Genomic DNA, 16,083 nt, shown 5'->3' with positions numbered 1-16,083 from the left:
TCAGTAGAGATACAACTGGAACTGCTGTGTGAAGATCATAAAGATTTCTGGGCTTTGTAGGGAGACACATTCTAGCATACAGAATTCTGTAGGCTCTAGAAGAATTTCATGAGGAAGTGAGGTGCCCATCCCTGGGGATATTTCAACAGGAGCTTCATGCATCCTTGGCTAGAAGGTGGTAGAAGGGATTCTACCCATACCTATGGCAGTTGAAGTGGTTGATAATCTTTGCAGCCTTCTCTGACTGTAGGAATCTGGGACTTCCTGTTTAGGTGCATTTTGATATCTGTATTTCATCTAGCTGTCTCCCTAATGTGCCCATGGGCTGTTTAAATTGACATGCCGCTGAGCATTCTGCAATATTGACATGGGTGTCCATGAATGCTACATCTTTGTTTCGTCTCCCGGCAACCTTTCTTGTTTTGATGTCAAAGCATCCAAGCCCTAGCCACACATATAGTAACAACAGGTGCAAACCATTTAAAGATGGCAGCATCACAGTGCACAAAAAAATGAGGTTGATGTCACTGGGACAGGCTGGTCAGAGACTACTCACCCCAGGTGGGCTTAGCCCCTTCCTTAGGTCCCGAATCAAGAATTCATACACTCAGAAAACAGTGTCCAGATGCTTTTCCAATCCAAGGCTCATGGAGAGAAGGAATCCCAGTTTATTCCCCGTATGTCTGTGTTCAGGTTAAACTGAACATGTAAGCCACATCATTGACTGCTGAAGCTAACTGGCTAACTGCCAAAGCTCCCGCTGGATAGGAGGTAAGAATTAGATGACTCATAAAATGAAGTTGGGCAAACTCAGTAGGGAATTCAGAGGCTACAAAAACCAAATCACATAGGGTAGGTGCCAGAACTCAAGAACCCTGATTCCTGTGTTCTGTAGCCTCCCAATCCTCTGTGTTCAAATGAGCTATCTCTCTTTACATCTAAGTCAGGGACCAGGTACTGCACTGCTTATAGTAGTAGAGAGTACCCCAAGACACAGGACTCAGGAGGATGCTGCAATTTCCCAGTATCAGATAAAATTGGGTCATTCCTCATTCCTAAATCTCAGTTCCATTATCTTCAAAGTCAAAGCTCATTGGTCATTCCACTCACCTTTGCTAAAAGCTTAGGAAAGCAGTAAGGTTCAGTGGTAGGAGCAGGGACTGCTGCATCCACACCATGGGTGCCTTTGCAGAACCCCCTAAACTCTGCTGAGCTCCAGTTTGCTCTTTGAATACTGTGCTAAGCCCTGTGCTAAGCTCAGTTCTAAGTACTTGGCTTGTATTATTTCCTTAAAACCTTACATCCCATCCTCTAAATTATCTCCATTTTACAGATGTGGAAACAGAGAGACAAAGAAGTTAGGTAATATGCTGCCAATCTCACTACCTACCTGAGAGTGAGGATATTAAATCAGATTATCCAGGCAAAGCCCTAACACACAGTAAGAATTCAATGAACATTACCATCTCCTACTGACATTCTTTCTTCTTCCACCACCACCAAGACCATAGCTCTCCTACAGTGTTTCACACTCTCTGACAAGTGCTAGGGATGAGAAAATGAACACTCCTCATCTATCCTCAAGGAACTCACAAGCAAGCAGAAGAGTAGAACCATGGTACCAAACAAAAAATACAGTGTGATATGAGTCCCAAAATGTCTGTCTCTGCAGATTTCTCTAGAGAGGTCAAGAGCTGTGGTCCACTTACTCGGCGTGCTCTTTCTGTCCACCGGAAACAACAGTAACAACCACAACATCCTGCAGAAGCCATGCTGCTGTCTCTCAAAGGCATCACTTAAAACAGAAGCAAGGGTGTTGTCATTATTATTGTTGTTTGTGTTTATTAGAAACTTATGCTAAGTGGGTGATATGCCAAGTACTTTCTAATTTGTGTGATTCTTTGAGGCTGCTAGTATTGTCCTGATGACATGGATGAGAAAATTGTGGTCCGAGTTCACTGTACTATGAGCTGATCCAGAATTTGAACAAAAATGTCTGTTCCCCAAACCAGTATGCTTGCCTCAAAAAAAAAAAAAAAATTGACCATTATAACTAATTTATGTAAAAAAAAAATTGCATGTTATTCAGTAGAGTTGATTATATGATGGAATATCATGTCCTTAATAAAAAGGATTTATAAATAAATAAATAAATTTTTTATAATTTTATTTATGAAATTTTATAAATAAATAAATAAAATATTTATAAATAAAAAGGATGAAGCCAATTTATACCAGTAGAGAAGATGACTCATACAGATGAACAAAGTGGGAAAAAAATGGAGAAAGTTGTACTAAGTGATCAAGTTCGTCTAAAAATAGTGTATGCATGTTGTATGCATATTTATGTTTATCTACACATCGCAAGTTTCTGGAAGGTTCCACATCAAGCTGTCATCTATAGTTAGTTACTTCTATTAAAGTGGCACTTAGGTGTCAGGAGTAGGTGAGGAGGACTTTTCTTTCTTACATATCTAGGTCTATATGTACATATATGGAAACCCTGCTGGTGTAGTGGTTAAGTGCTATGGCTGCTAACCAAGAGGTTAGCAGTTTGAATTCACCAGGTGCTCCTTCGAAACTTTGTGGGGCACTTCTACTCTGTCCTATAGGGTCGCTAAGAGTCAGAATTGACTCAACAGCACTGGGTGGGTGGGTTTTATATATATATATATACATATATATATATATATATGTATATATATACTATATATATATATATATATAATGTTATTTCCATCAAGTCAGCTCCAGCCCATGGTGAATTTATGTATAACAGTTGCCCAGTCCAGGGCCATCTTTATCATCATGGGTATTTTAGAGTCCATTGTGACTATTATGCAGTGCTTTCCAACCTAGGTGTTCATCATCCAGCACTATATTGGGCAGTATTCTATTGTGATCCATGAGGTTTTCATTGGCTAATTTTCCTAAGTAAATTACCAGACCTTTCTTCCTAGTCTTAGTCTGGAAGCTCCTCTGAAGCCTGTCCACCATGAGTGACCCTGCTGGTATTTGAAATACATATGACATAGCTTCCAGCATCATAGCAACGTGCAAACCACCACAGTACAACAAGCTGACAGACGGGTAGTAGATATATTTATATATATATATACCATGGACTGCCAAAAGAATGAACAAATCTGTCTTGGAAGAAGTGCAGCCGGAATGCTCCTTAGAGGCAAGTATGGCAAGACTGCGTCTTACATACTTTGGACATGTTGTCAGGAGGGATCAGTCCCTGGAGAAGGACATCATGCTTGGCAGAGTACAGGGTCAGCGGAAAAGAGGAAGACCCTCAACGAGGTGGATTGACACAGTGGCTGCAACAATGAGCTCAAGCATAACGACGATTATAAGGATGGCACAGGACCGGGCAGTCTTTCGTTCTGTTGTGTGTAGGGTCTCTATGAGTTGGAACCGACTCGACGGCACCTAACAACAACAAATACATATATGTATGCACAGTGTGAATATGTTTTAAAATGATTATGTGTTATTGTATAATAAAAATGATAGTTAGCATAAATAAATAAATTTTTGATCTAGTCACAATGAAGACTAACAATACAGAAAAATGTGCTGCAGACCACTGAAAAACCCATGGGGATGTAAGAAAATAGAGCTCAGATTTACGGGGTAGTCATAACAAGCCAAGCAGTATGCATTTTATAGATAAGGCCATTGAAATCATGAAAGGTTAAATAATATACCCAAAGACATACAGCATAGCTTCAGTCCTAGGTCTGTCTTATCCCCAAATGCATGTTCATTCCACCACTCGAGCTGAAACTCTTTCGAACCAATTCTTCCACTCGTGATGTCGTGGGAAGAAATGAGCTGTTTGTGAGGTTCTTTAGTAGCAGAAACTAAATGAGACATGGATTTATATGAAAGGTATTGTTACTAATAACAATAAAAAGTTTTAATTGTTTCAGGAGACAGTGAGGTGCTTGAAAGTCATCAGAATTATTCATCTTAGGTAGGGAAAGATTCATTCTCCTGTGTTTCTGGGCAGGGAGCCCGTATGAATAAGATCATAAATGCCATGGCTGCTCTGAGGTCACCATGAAGAAATAATAGACCTTTATGATAAAAGAACTTATTAGTCATCGATTGCATCTCATTTTCCAGCAAAATATGCAATATTTAAAGAACAATAATCAGTAGTATTCAACTCAAACCCAATTCTTCTTTGGAACCAGATCTCCCAATACCCTATAACTATTAACATGATTTGAATTCTTATGGTTTTGAATGAATTTTAAAGAAATGGAAGTCCACTTAACTATCCTTTTATTATTATTATTTTTAACTATCTACAGAGTAGAGCCTATCTTTTGCCTATCACTCTGGAGGATGGGGGCTGAGTAGGGGAGCAGCAAGTGCCTGAGGGGTGTAATTCAATGGAAGTGGATTAGAATTCTGGTTCTTCCACTTATTGCCAGTGTGACTTTGGGCCTAAGCAAGACCACAGAGGACTTGTTTGGGTTCCAAGATTGCTGAGAATGTTGACTGGGACTCAATTGAAGGTCACTTTCACTATTAAACAAGTCTTGCAAAGGGTACACAAGAAAAGGATACAAATAAGTGGACACAATTCCTTGTGCTTCCCTAGTTCTCTGTGGAGCTGGGCCTGAAATTAAGTGGTCCCATGGAAGGTGGTCGTGGGGAAAGCCATGATGTCACAGAGCAAGAACGGGAGGATTGCCTGCTGTTTATACCATTAGATTGAGGAGGGACTAAATCATCCTTCAGCGTCAACCATCAACAAAGAAGACAAATCCTTTCAGTGCCATAATTCACATACTTCCATTTTCTAATGATCTCTCTGCATCCTGGGACCACAGCAGGTCTGCCCATGACCTACCACACCTTGTGCAAGTTACTTAAGCTCTCTGTAGTATATAAGGATAATAAGGCCTCTCTTCTTGGGTTTGTATGCAGGTTAAGTGAGATTATCTATATAAAGTAACCTGGCATAAAGTAGGCATTTGAATAGGTCAGTTTTCTTTTCACTTTGCCTTCATTCTCACCTTCTACACATACGCTTATTTGCACATCCTCATAGTTCATGGCTCCCAGGTTGAGATTAACCCCTCTGAAGAGATAGGGAAATTCATTCACCATTTACTCCTGAATGTTTCTTATAGGGCTCCTCTGTGAACATGTAAGAACCCCCACTTAGATTTTGTGCAACAGCCCAAAGCTCTCACATTTATATAGCCTTTCCTGACCTGCAAGCAACATTGACGTACAGATGCTCTTTTGATCTTGCAATGAAAGCAAAACAATTATTACTATGCCCATTTTAACACATTCAGAATTGAGGCACCAAGAGGCAGGTACACACTTGCATCAGTCTTCAGGGGCTTTTGGATCATTCATCTCAACTCTTCATATAGTTCAACCAACTCCTCAATCCCTAGACTGGAATCTAGCTGTTGGGATGAATTCTTTTATTTGTGGGCTGTCGTTTTACTGATATGCCAACACACTAGGGAATGATAACATGTTCAGATGGTTTTGTCACTTACAGCTTACAATAAAATAATTTAGCAACTCTTTCATAATTAACAGGAAACTTAGGAGAGAGAAATGTGAGGATCTGATAGGGAGAATCAAAATTATATTCTACACTTTGCCCATGAGAAGACTCAATCTCAGAGAGATTAAGTGTCATAGCTATTAATTGACAGGCCAGGATTAGACTATATAACCCAGCATTCCTTCCATAAGAATACATTTCCCTGGGGAGTTGACTGAACTTGCCCAGAAATAAGCACTCATTGCTTCATGAGCTAGCCCAGCTTAGGTTTGCCTGGCTCTGATAATTCTTCCTTATTGTAAGCCAAAATCGGCTTCTGTGTCAATGAAAGCTTTCAACCATCCATTAACTTTGAACTTCTATGCAGTTCTCTAGAGATATAACCATTTTGTCTGAAAGTACTCTATTATCTGCCTGATATGATAAAACACATGCTAATAAAAATTACTTGAGGACGTTGCCTGCTAAAGCTTGTACCTACTTTACTGATCATTTAGGAATATTAGACCCACCACATAATTGAAATGGAACACATAAAGATCGATATGCTAGGCATTAGTGAGCTGAAATGGATTGGTATTGGCCATTTTGAATCAGACTATCATATGGTCTACTCTGCTGGGAATGACAAATTAAAGAGGAATAGTGTCACATTCATCGTCAAAAAGTACATTTCAAGATCTACCCTGAAGTGCAACACTGTCAGTGATAGAATACTATCCATGTGCCTATAAGGAAGATCAGTTAATATGATTGTTATTCAAATTTATGCACCAACCACTAAAAATTGAAGACTTTTACCAACTTCTGAAATTGATTGAACATGCAAGCAAGGTGCATTGATAATTACTGGTGATTGGAACTCAAACATTGGAAACAAAAAGTTCATCAGCAGACTTCTAGCTCAATTGGCATAACATAGTTTATAAGGAAAACGTTCTACATCCTACTATGGTGAGTAGCATCTGGGGTCTTAAAAGCTTGTGAGAGGCCATCTAAGATACGTCTACTTGTCCCACCCTGTCTGGAGCAATGAAGACTGAAGAAAACCAAAGACACAAGGGAAAGATTAGTCCAAATGACTAATGGAACACAACTACCACAGCCTCCACCAGACTGAGCCCAGCACAAGTAGATGGTGCACCACTGACTGCTCTGGCAGAGATCACAATAGAGAGTCCTGGACAGAACTGGAGAAAAATGTAGAACAAAATTCAAACTCATAGAAAAGGACCAGATTTACTGGTCTGACAGAGACTGCAAAAGCCCTCAGAGTATGTTCTCAGGCACCCTTTCAACTCAGTACTGAAGTCACTCCTGAAGTTCACCCTTTATCCAAAGATTAGATAGGTCCATAAAACAAACAATAATACAAGTAGCTCAACCATGTATATGAGACTCAGTGGGCACACCAGCTCAGAGGCAAGGGCCATAAAGGTATGAGGGGACAGGAAAGCTGGACGAAGGGACATGGGGAACCCAAGTTCAAGAAGTGGAGAGTGTTAACACATCACCAGGTTGGCAACCAATGTCACAAAACAGTATGTGTATTAGTTGTTCAATGAGAAAATAATTTGCTCTGTAAAACTTCACCTAAAACACGGGAAAAAAAAAAAAAGAGAGAGAGAGAGAGAAGGATCAGGAGTTGGAAAATATGGCCTTGGTGATGGAAACTATGCCAGAGGTTGCATGATAAAATTTTACAAGACCAATGACTTCTTCATCGCAAATATTTTCTTTCAACAACATAAATGGCAACAATACATGTGGACCTCTCCAGATGGAATACACAGGAATCAGACTGACTACATCTGTGGAAAGAGACAACGGAAAAACTCAACATCATTCAGTCAGAACAAGGCGGGGCAGACGGCAAAACACACCACCAATTTGCTCATATGGAAGTTCAAGTTGAAGCTGAAGAAAATTAAAACAAATCCACCAGAGCCAAAGTATAACCTTGAGTATATCATACCTAGAGACCTTCTCAAGAATGGATTTGACACATTGAACACTAATGGCCGAAGACCAGATGAGTTGTGGGATGACACGAAGGACATCATACATGAAGAAAGCAAAAGGTCATTGAAAAGACAGAAAAGAATAAATGCCCCTGGAGATTAGCTGGGGGAAGATTGTCTGGCAGTGGGGTGAGAGGTGCCAGTGTGCTCATCATAGTCTGATAATCTGATGGAAGGAGAGGCAATACTAGAAAACTGGCTCTCTGATTCTTCATCTCAAGCCCAGACTAATTTAGACGCAGCTTTGTTTTTGTCAGCCATGGGACGTCACAGGGAGCAGTGGTAGGACTGCCCCAGTGCGATAGAAGTTGTAAGTGACATAAAGAGTGACAGTGCTCCAACTTCATAGGAGCTCATGTTTAATGGGATAGATATACAACCAATGTCCTGGAATGAGGGATATAAGGTGGGAAAACTCTGTGGGTTTGCTACTGTTCTCTGAATCCACACTCATCTCAGCTTGTGTTTCTCAGTCTTCCCTACTCTGAATTCCATCCTCCCCTTGGAGGGTTTCACTCTCCATTTGGATGTCCATGCCCTGGACACTTCAATTGCACTTCAGCAACCCACTACTGTGTCCATTCCTGTTCCCCTGTTATCACCCAGCATTATGCCTTCCAGACATGTGTTAAGGGTTGAACTGTGTCCCCCCGAAAGGATATGTTTAAGTCCTAACCCCAGTACCTGTGAATGTGATCTTGCTTGGAAATAGAATCTTTGAAGATGTTTTCAGTTAACATGAGGTCATACTAGGTTAAGGTGGATCTTAATCCAATTTGAGTGGTGTCTTTATGAAAAAGGAGAAGCAACACAGAAAGGCATACAGGGAAAGCAGCCACGTCACAGAAGACGGCTAGACTGGAGCGACACATCTACAAGCCAAGGAACACCAAGGATTGTCAACCATCACCAGAAGCTAGGAGAGTGGCATGGAACAGATTCCGCCTCAGAATCCCCAAAGGGAATCAACACTGCCAACAACCCGGTCTTGGATTTCTAGCCTCTAGAACTGAAGCAATAAACTTCTGTTCCCATAGGTCAAAAAAGAAAGAAAGAAAAGATCAAAATGAACATCAGAAGAAACTCTGAACCTTGTTCTGGAACACAGAGTAGCTAAAGCAAGTGGAGAAATGATGAAGTACAAGAGCGGAACAGAAAATTTCAAAGAGTGACTTGAGAAGACAAAGTAGAGTATTATATGTGAAATGTACAAAGATATGGAGTTAGAAAACCAAAAGGGAAGAACACTTCTTAAGCTGAAAGAACTGAAGAAAACGTTCAAGCCTCGAATTGCAATATTGAAGGATTCTATGGACAAAATATTGAGCAATGCAGAAAGCATCGACTAAGGTGGAAGGAATACAGTGTCACTGTACCAAAAAGAATTGGTCGATATTCAACCATTTTAGGAGGTAGCATATGATCAAGAACCGACAATACCAAAGGAAGAACTCCAAGCTGCACTGAAGGCACAGCCAAAAAACAAGGTTCCAGAAACTGACAGAATATCAACTGAGGTGTTTTGACAAACAGATACGACACTGGGAGTGCTCACTTGTACATGCCAAAAAACTGGGAAGATAGCTATGTGGCCAACTGAATGGAAGAGATTAAAATTTATGCCCATTCCAAAGAAAGGAATTCAAAAGAATTCAGAAATTATCGAACGATATCATTAATATCACACACAACTAAAATTTTGCTGAAGATAATTAAAAAATAGTTGCAGCAGAACATTGACAGGGAACTGCCAGAAATTTAAACTGGATTCAGAAGACATGGAACAAGGGATATCATAGCTAATATCATGGATCTTGGCTGAAAGCAGAGAATACCAGAAAGATGTTTACCTGTGTTTTTATTGACCGTGCAAAGGCATGTGACTCTGTGGATCATAACCAATTATGGATAACATTGTGAAGAATGGGAATTCCAGAACACTAATTGTGCTCATACAGAGCCTGTACATAGACCAAGAGGCAGAACAAGGGGATACTAAAAAAAAAAAAACCAAACCTGTTGCTCTTGAGTAGATTCCGACTCACAGCGACCCTAAAGGTCAGAGTAGAACTGTCCCATAGGGTTTCCAAGGAGCAGCTGGTGGATTCGAACTGTTGACCTTTTGGCCAAGCTCTTAACCACTGCACCGTGGTTTAAAATCAGGAAAGGGATGCGTCAGGGTTGTATCCTTTCACAATACTTGTTCAATCTGTATGCTGAGCAAATAATCCGAAAAACAGGACTATACGAAGAAGAATGTGGCATCAGGATTGGAGGAAGGCTAACTAACAACCTGCAACACACAGATGGAAACCCTGGTAGCGTAGTGGTTAAGTGCTACGGCTGCTAACCAAAAGGTCGGCAGTTCGAATCCTCCAGGCGCTCCTTGGAAACCCTACGAGGCAGTTCTACTCTGTCCTATAGGGTCGCTATGAGTCAGAATTGACTTGACAGCAGTAGGTTTGGTTTTTTTCTTTTTGGTTTTAATAAACAGACAACACAACCTTGCTTGATGAAAGTGAAGAGGACTTGAAGCACTTATTGATGAAGATCAAAGATTACAGCCTTCAGTATGGATTACACCTTACCATAAAGAAAACAAAAATCTTCACAACTGGACTCAAACATAGCAACGATTGTGAGGATGGCACAGGACACGGCAGTGTTTCATTCTGTCATACATAGTGTCACTATAAATGAGAACTGTCTCTATAGCACCTAACAACAACAATAACTGAACCTGGGACTGGAACCCAGGACTCATGGATTTCTAATTCAGAACACATTGTGGGTATGCAAACCATTGCTAAATTGCTTTTCAAAGAACTTTAGAGTTCATTCATTCAGTAATTTCAGCAAAAAATTATCATGTGCCACATACTCTTCAACACAAAGAAAACAAAAATCCTCACAACTGGACCAATAAATAACATCATGATAAATGGAGACAAGACTGAGGTCGTCAAGGATTTCGTTTTACTCGGATCCACAACCAACGCCCGTGGAAGCAGCTGTCAAGAAATCAAAAGACACGTTGCATAGGGCAAATCTGCTGCAAAGAACCTCTTTAAAGTGTTGAAAGGCAAAGATGTCACCTTCAGGACTAAGGTGCACCTGACCCAAGCCATGGTGTTTTCAATCATCTCATATCCATGCAAAAGCTGGACAATGAATAAAGAAGACTGAAGAAGAATTGACATCTTTGAATTGTGGTGTTGGAGAAGAATATTGAATAAACCACGGACTGCCAAAAGAAAAAACACATCTCTCTGTCTTGGAAGAAGTACAACCAGAATGCTCCTTAGAAGCGAGGATGGCGAGACTACGTCTCAAATACTTTGGACATGTCATCAGGAGGGATCAGTTCCTGGGAAGGACGTCATGCTTGGTAAAGTAGAGGGTCAGCGAAAAAGCGGAAGACCCTCAACAAGATGGACTGACACAGTGGCTGCAACAATGGGCTCAAGCGTAGCAACAACTGTGAGGATGGCGCAAGACTGGGCAGTGTTTCATTCTGTTGTGCATGGGGTCGTTATGAGCCGGAACGAACTCAATGGCACCTGACAACGACACACTGCTAGAATCAGGGGATGAGACTCTAGAACAGATGGGCTTGGTAAGAGTGACCATAGAATTTATTGCCTAAAATGAGACACATTTGAAACTGAAAGGGGCAATAATAATAATTACTCAGGGCAACAGGCATGTACTGAGTCTGTCGGGGTAAACTGAGGTGTGTAGTCAACTCGAACATTGCCCTATCCTCACAGAGTGCTTTTTCTAGTTGGGGGAGGTTGGCAATAAATAATAAAAATTAGAGTTATGATATGATGGAGAGTGGCTGAAAGAGGAAGGGGTAATTCAGTAGGAGCAACCCTTTAATGAGAAGGCTTCTCTGAGAAAATGATATTTGAGTGGAGAGCTGAAGATTAACAAAGAAACCATCATAGGAGAAGTCACAGGAAGACCTATTTAAGTAGAGTAAATAGCCAATGAAAAGGCTTTCTCTTGTTGTGGATGGGGAAGCAGACCAGAGCCAGCACACGCAGGAATGTATAAAACCAGTTGCCATCAAGTCAGCTCAGACTCGTGGTGACCTCAAGTGTGCCAGAGTAAAACTGGCTCCGTAAGATTTTCAATGGTGGTTTTTGAAAGTAAATTGCTAGGCCTTTCTTCCAAGGTGTCTCTGAGTAGACTCAAGCCTCCAACTTTTCCATTGCAACCACATGCATTAAAAGTTTGCCCCACTCAGAGATATATAGACCACAGGAAAGAATTTTCTGGAGGTGTTCAGGTGTTTCATAATATTTGACTCAAATAACCATAGTATATATACCAATAGAAAACATTATAACAACAAGGACATGCAAATATGTTACTTAACAAATTTTAAAATATCAGAGACCTTCTAATGTGTTAAGTTGGGCTACCAAGTTAACTAGCTTTTGTGCAGAACTTTGAAATTGTGTATATAGTTAAAATTCATGGAAATGTAACATTATTTAGAATGGTTTTTACATGGCATCCCTTCTTCCTGGAATTCAGGCCTGTGCACAACTGCTTACATAAAATGGCACAAATGAGCATTCCACTAATGCACACATATGCTGCACTCAGTTGCAGCTACTTGTGCTCAGGCAGGGCTACTTGTGCTCAGTTCGTACTTTACTGACAGTGTGGTGTAGGTGGTCCAGTAAAAGGTATAACGCCTTACTAACAAGTGGCCATCTAAGATGCATCAATTGGTCTCAACCCACCTGGATCAAAGGAGAATGAAGAACACCAAGGTCACATGATAACTATGAGCCCAAGAGACAGAAAGGGCCACACGAACCAGAGACTTACATCATCCTGAGACCAGAAGAACTAGATGGTGCCCAGCCACAACCGATGACTGCCCTGACAGGGAGCACAACAGAGAACCCCTGAGGGAGCAGGAGATCAGTGGGATGCAGACCCCAAATTCTCACAAAAAGACCAGACTTAATGGTCTGACTGAGACTAGAGGAATCCCAGCGGTCTTGGTCCCCAAACCTTCTGTTGGCACAGGACAGGAACCATTCCCGAAGACAACTCACCAGACATGGAAGGGACTGGACGGTGGGTGGGAGAGAGATGCTGATGAAGAGTGAGCTATTTGTATCAGGTGGACACTTGAGACTGTGTTGGCGTCTCCTGTCTGGAGGGGGATGGGAGGGTAGAGAGGGTTGGAAGCTGGCAAAATTGTCATGAAAGGAGAGACTGGAAGGGCTGACTCCAGTCTTAGGGGGAGAGCAAGTGGGAGTATGGAGTAAGGTGTATATAAGCGTATATGTGACAGACTGACTTGATTCGTAAACGTTCACTTGAAGCTCAATAAAAATTAAAAAAAAAAAAAAGTGTATGCCTTACATGGAACATCAGGGTATCACATTTTTATTTCCTACTTGCAGGCTTTGGATCTTTCTAACATTTATAATGAAGAATATGGCCAGTAGATAGATATTGTTAGTGGTTCCATTTAGAATAGAAAATTCCTAATACTCCTGGAGGTTTCTCAGCCAACGTAGCCAAGAATGTGCAGAGATGGCAAGGTCAGTCCTTACATAACTATAACTTTTACATCTATGTTCCCAGGTGAGTGGAGGCTTCCTTGATACTTCAAAATCAAAACAAGAAGCAAAACCAGAAGTAAATTGAGCACTGTAACTAATTTTCATCTCAGATCCTCAACTCTACATATTTATCTCACCAAAACATTCTCAGGTTTTTTTTCATTTATTGACGGTAAAAGAAATGTAATAAATTAGAACTTCCAAAATAATGACATGCTAATTGCTTTAATAGGGCTTAAAATAAGAGCTAGGTAACCCAGAAAAGAGCCCTGGTGGCACAATGGTTAAGTGCTCAACCGTGACCCAACAGGTTGGTGGTTCTAACCCATCCAGAGGCAAAGTCCTGGCAATCTGCTCCTGTAAAGATTACAGCCTAGAAAACCCTATGCGGGTGTTTTACTCTGTCACACAGGGTTGTTACGAGTCAAAACTTGACTCAATTGCACTTAACAATGACAATAGATGGCCTAAAATTGTAGAGAAGGAGAGGCCTTCTCTAAGTGGATTGATAGATGATAATACTAAAGAATATATTTGTTAGACAGTTTGGGTATCTATATTCAACATTCTCACGTGAAGTAGAACTAGAATCTCCAACTAACTACATCTGGCTAAAGCTTTGTTTAAGAAAAGGGTTCCTTGCTAAACATATTTTAAAAATAAGTAAGCCTCAAACCACATACATGTCCATCAACAGATGAATGGATAAACAAAAGGTGATATATGCATACGATGAAATATTACTCAGCCGTAAAGTGAAATGAAACCCCAATGCATGTCACAACATGGATGAACCTTGGCAACATCATGCTGAGTGAAATAAATCAAATCATAAATGGACAAATACTGCATGATCTCAGTCATATGAAACAAGCAAATATATAGGAATCAAGGCTTATTAGTGGTTACCAGGGGTGGGAGGAAGGAGGGAAGGGGAATCACTGTTTAGTGGGCACAGAGTTTAGGTTAATGATAATAAAAAAATTCAGAAAAAGATAACAACAATGGTTTCACAACGTGAAGAATGTAATCAATGTCACTGCACAGTAAAAATTGCTGAATTAGCAAAATTTTTGTTATGTATAGTTGTACCACAATAATGATAAAAATAATAATAAATGAGCCTCTTCCTTTTCCCCCCACCACTTAAATGAATCACTTGGGAAACTTCTCATCTTGGTCAACTTCAATTGGCCCATCAACCAAAGACAGGGGATAACTATAGTTCACTGCTTCAAAGACAAGGAACTGGAAGAAATACATGTTGAAACTCCTATTTGAAAGTCAACAATTCTAAGTCCATACCGTGCTGAGGCAGGGGCCTTCTGAGACCTAGTGTGTGGTAGCCGATTTCCAACTATCAGAACTATGTCATTGTGGGAGGCCCACATCAATAAAACACGTGCAAGCCAGAGAATCCTTCCAGAAAAATCCAGCTGTCAACATCAAGAGACAAGTAAGTCCCGCGACAGTGAGCTTCATTGAAAGAGTCACTTTCAATCCACCCCTTCCTTGAAAATGGACTTTATTACCACGGCTCCAAGTTCCACAGGAGAAAAACCACAAAGTATGCACGAACTAGTTGAACAGTCTGTGCTGATGACAGAAAAAATAAAAGGCCATTGAGGCTCAGGGCTAGCCAGACAAGATGCCTTCTGTGTACTTCCTGGAACCCTCAGTGAGAACTAGGTGCTGGATCCAGATTTGTGATTGGCAACCTCCAGAGAGGTGGAGTGTGGCAGCTTTTCTCCAGACCTGTAAACGGGCAGGCCTTGATTTGGCTTTAGAAATCAATGAAGAACAGGGCAATTTTGTGCTACGGTTTCACCAGAGACCCAGCTTCTGGAGCAATGTGTTGGGAAGAGGAAGAGATTTATTACCTTCCTTGACATTTGCCCTGCCTGTGGAATGGGAAGGAGACCACATATTTGCCTGGGAAACATTAGGAATTCATGGAATTAGAGTTGTTCCCCGCCCGCCACCCCCCCAGAACCGGACATTGATGCTGGGACTCCAGGCAAACCATTTAAACTCTCTGTGCCTCAATTTGTCCCAGTTGTAACAATGGGATTTAAAATACAAACAATGTGATATCTACGTAAGGTTAGAAGTGGATCCTTGGAATGCAAGATGAATACCAAACCAAAAACTGAGTGCCGTCGAGTCGATTCTGACTCATAGCGACCCTATAAGACAGAGTAGAACTGCCCCATAGAGTTTCCAAGGAGCACCTGGTGGATTCAAACTGCCGATCTTTTGGTTAGCAGCTAGCTGTAGAACTTAACCACTACACCATCGGGTTTTCGCAAGATGAATACTTCTATGATCTTTGAGAAGCTGAGAAGAGTCAATACCACTCTTATGTGATTTCTTCCATAAACAGCAGTGAAAAATTAGAATTCATGCCTTGCAGATCCTCGGTGCCACCTCCTGAAACGTTTGAATGTCGATAAATTCTTTTTGGTGCAGTGATTCTATGTATTCCTTCCATCTTCTTTTGATGTTTCCTGTGTCATTCAAATTTTTGTCCATAGAATCCTTCAAAATTGCACCTTGAGGCTTGAATTTTCTCTTCAGTTCCTTCAGCTTGAGAAATGCCAAGAGTGTTCTCTCCTTTTGGTTTTCTAACTCCAGATATTTGTACATTTCATTATAATACTTTGCTTTGTCTTTTCAAGCTGCTCTTTGAAAACTTTTATTTAATCATTTCGGGAGACAGCATAAGATCGAGAATCGAGGGTACTGAAGGAAGGAGTCCAAGCTGCACTGAAGGCATTGGTAAAAAATGAGGCTCCAGGAATTGAAGGAATACCAACTGAGATGTTTCAACAAATGGATGCAACACTGGAAGCGCTTTCTCATCCAAGCCAAGAAATTTGGAAGACAGCTCCCTGGCCAGCCGAACAGAAGAGATCCA

Source organism: Loxodonta africana, chromosome 14 (genome assembly GCF_030014295.1).
Source record: "Loxodonta africana isolate mLoxAfr1 chromosome 14, mLoxAfr1.hap2, whole genome shotgun sequence".
Lineage (NCBI taxonomy): Eukaryota > Metazoa > Chordata > Mammalia > Proboscidea > Elephantidae > Loxodonta > Loxodonta africana.
The sequence above is the reverse complement of the archived record's forward strand: the minus strand, read 5'-3'. Positions refer to the sequence as shown.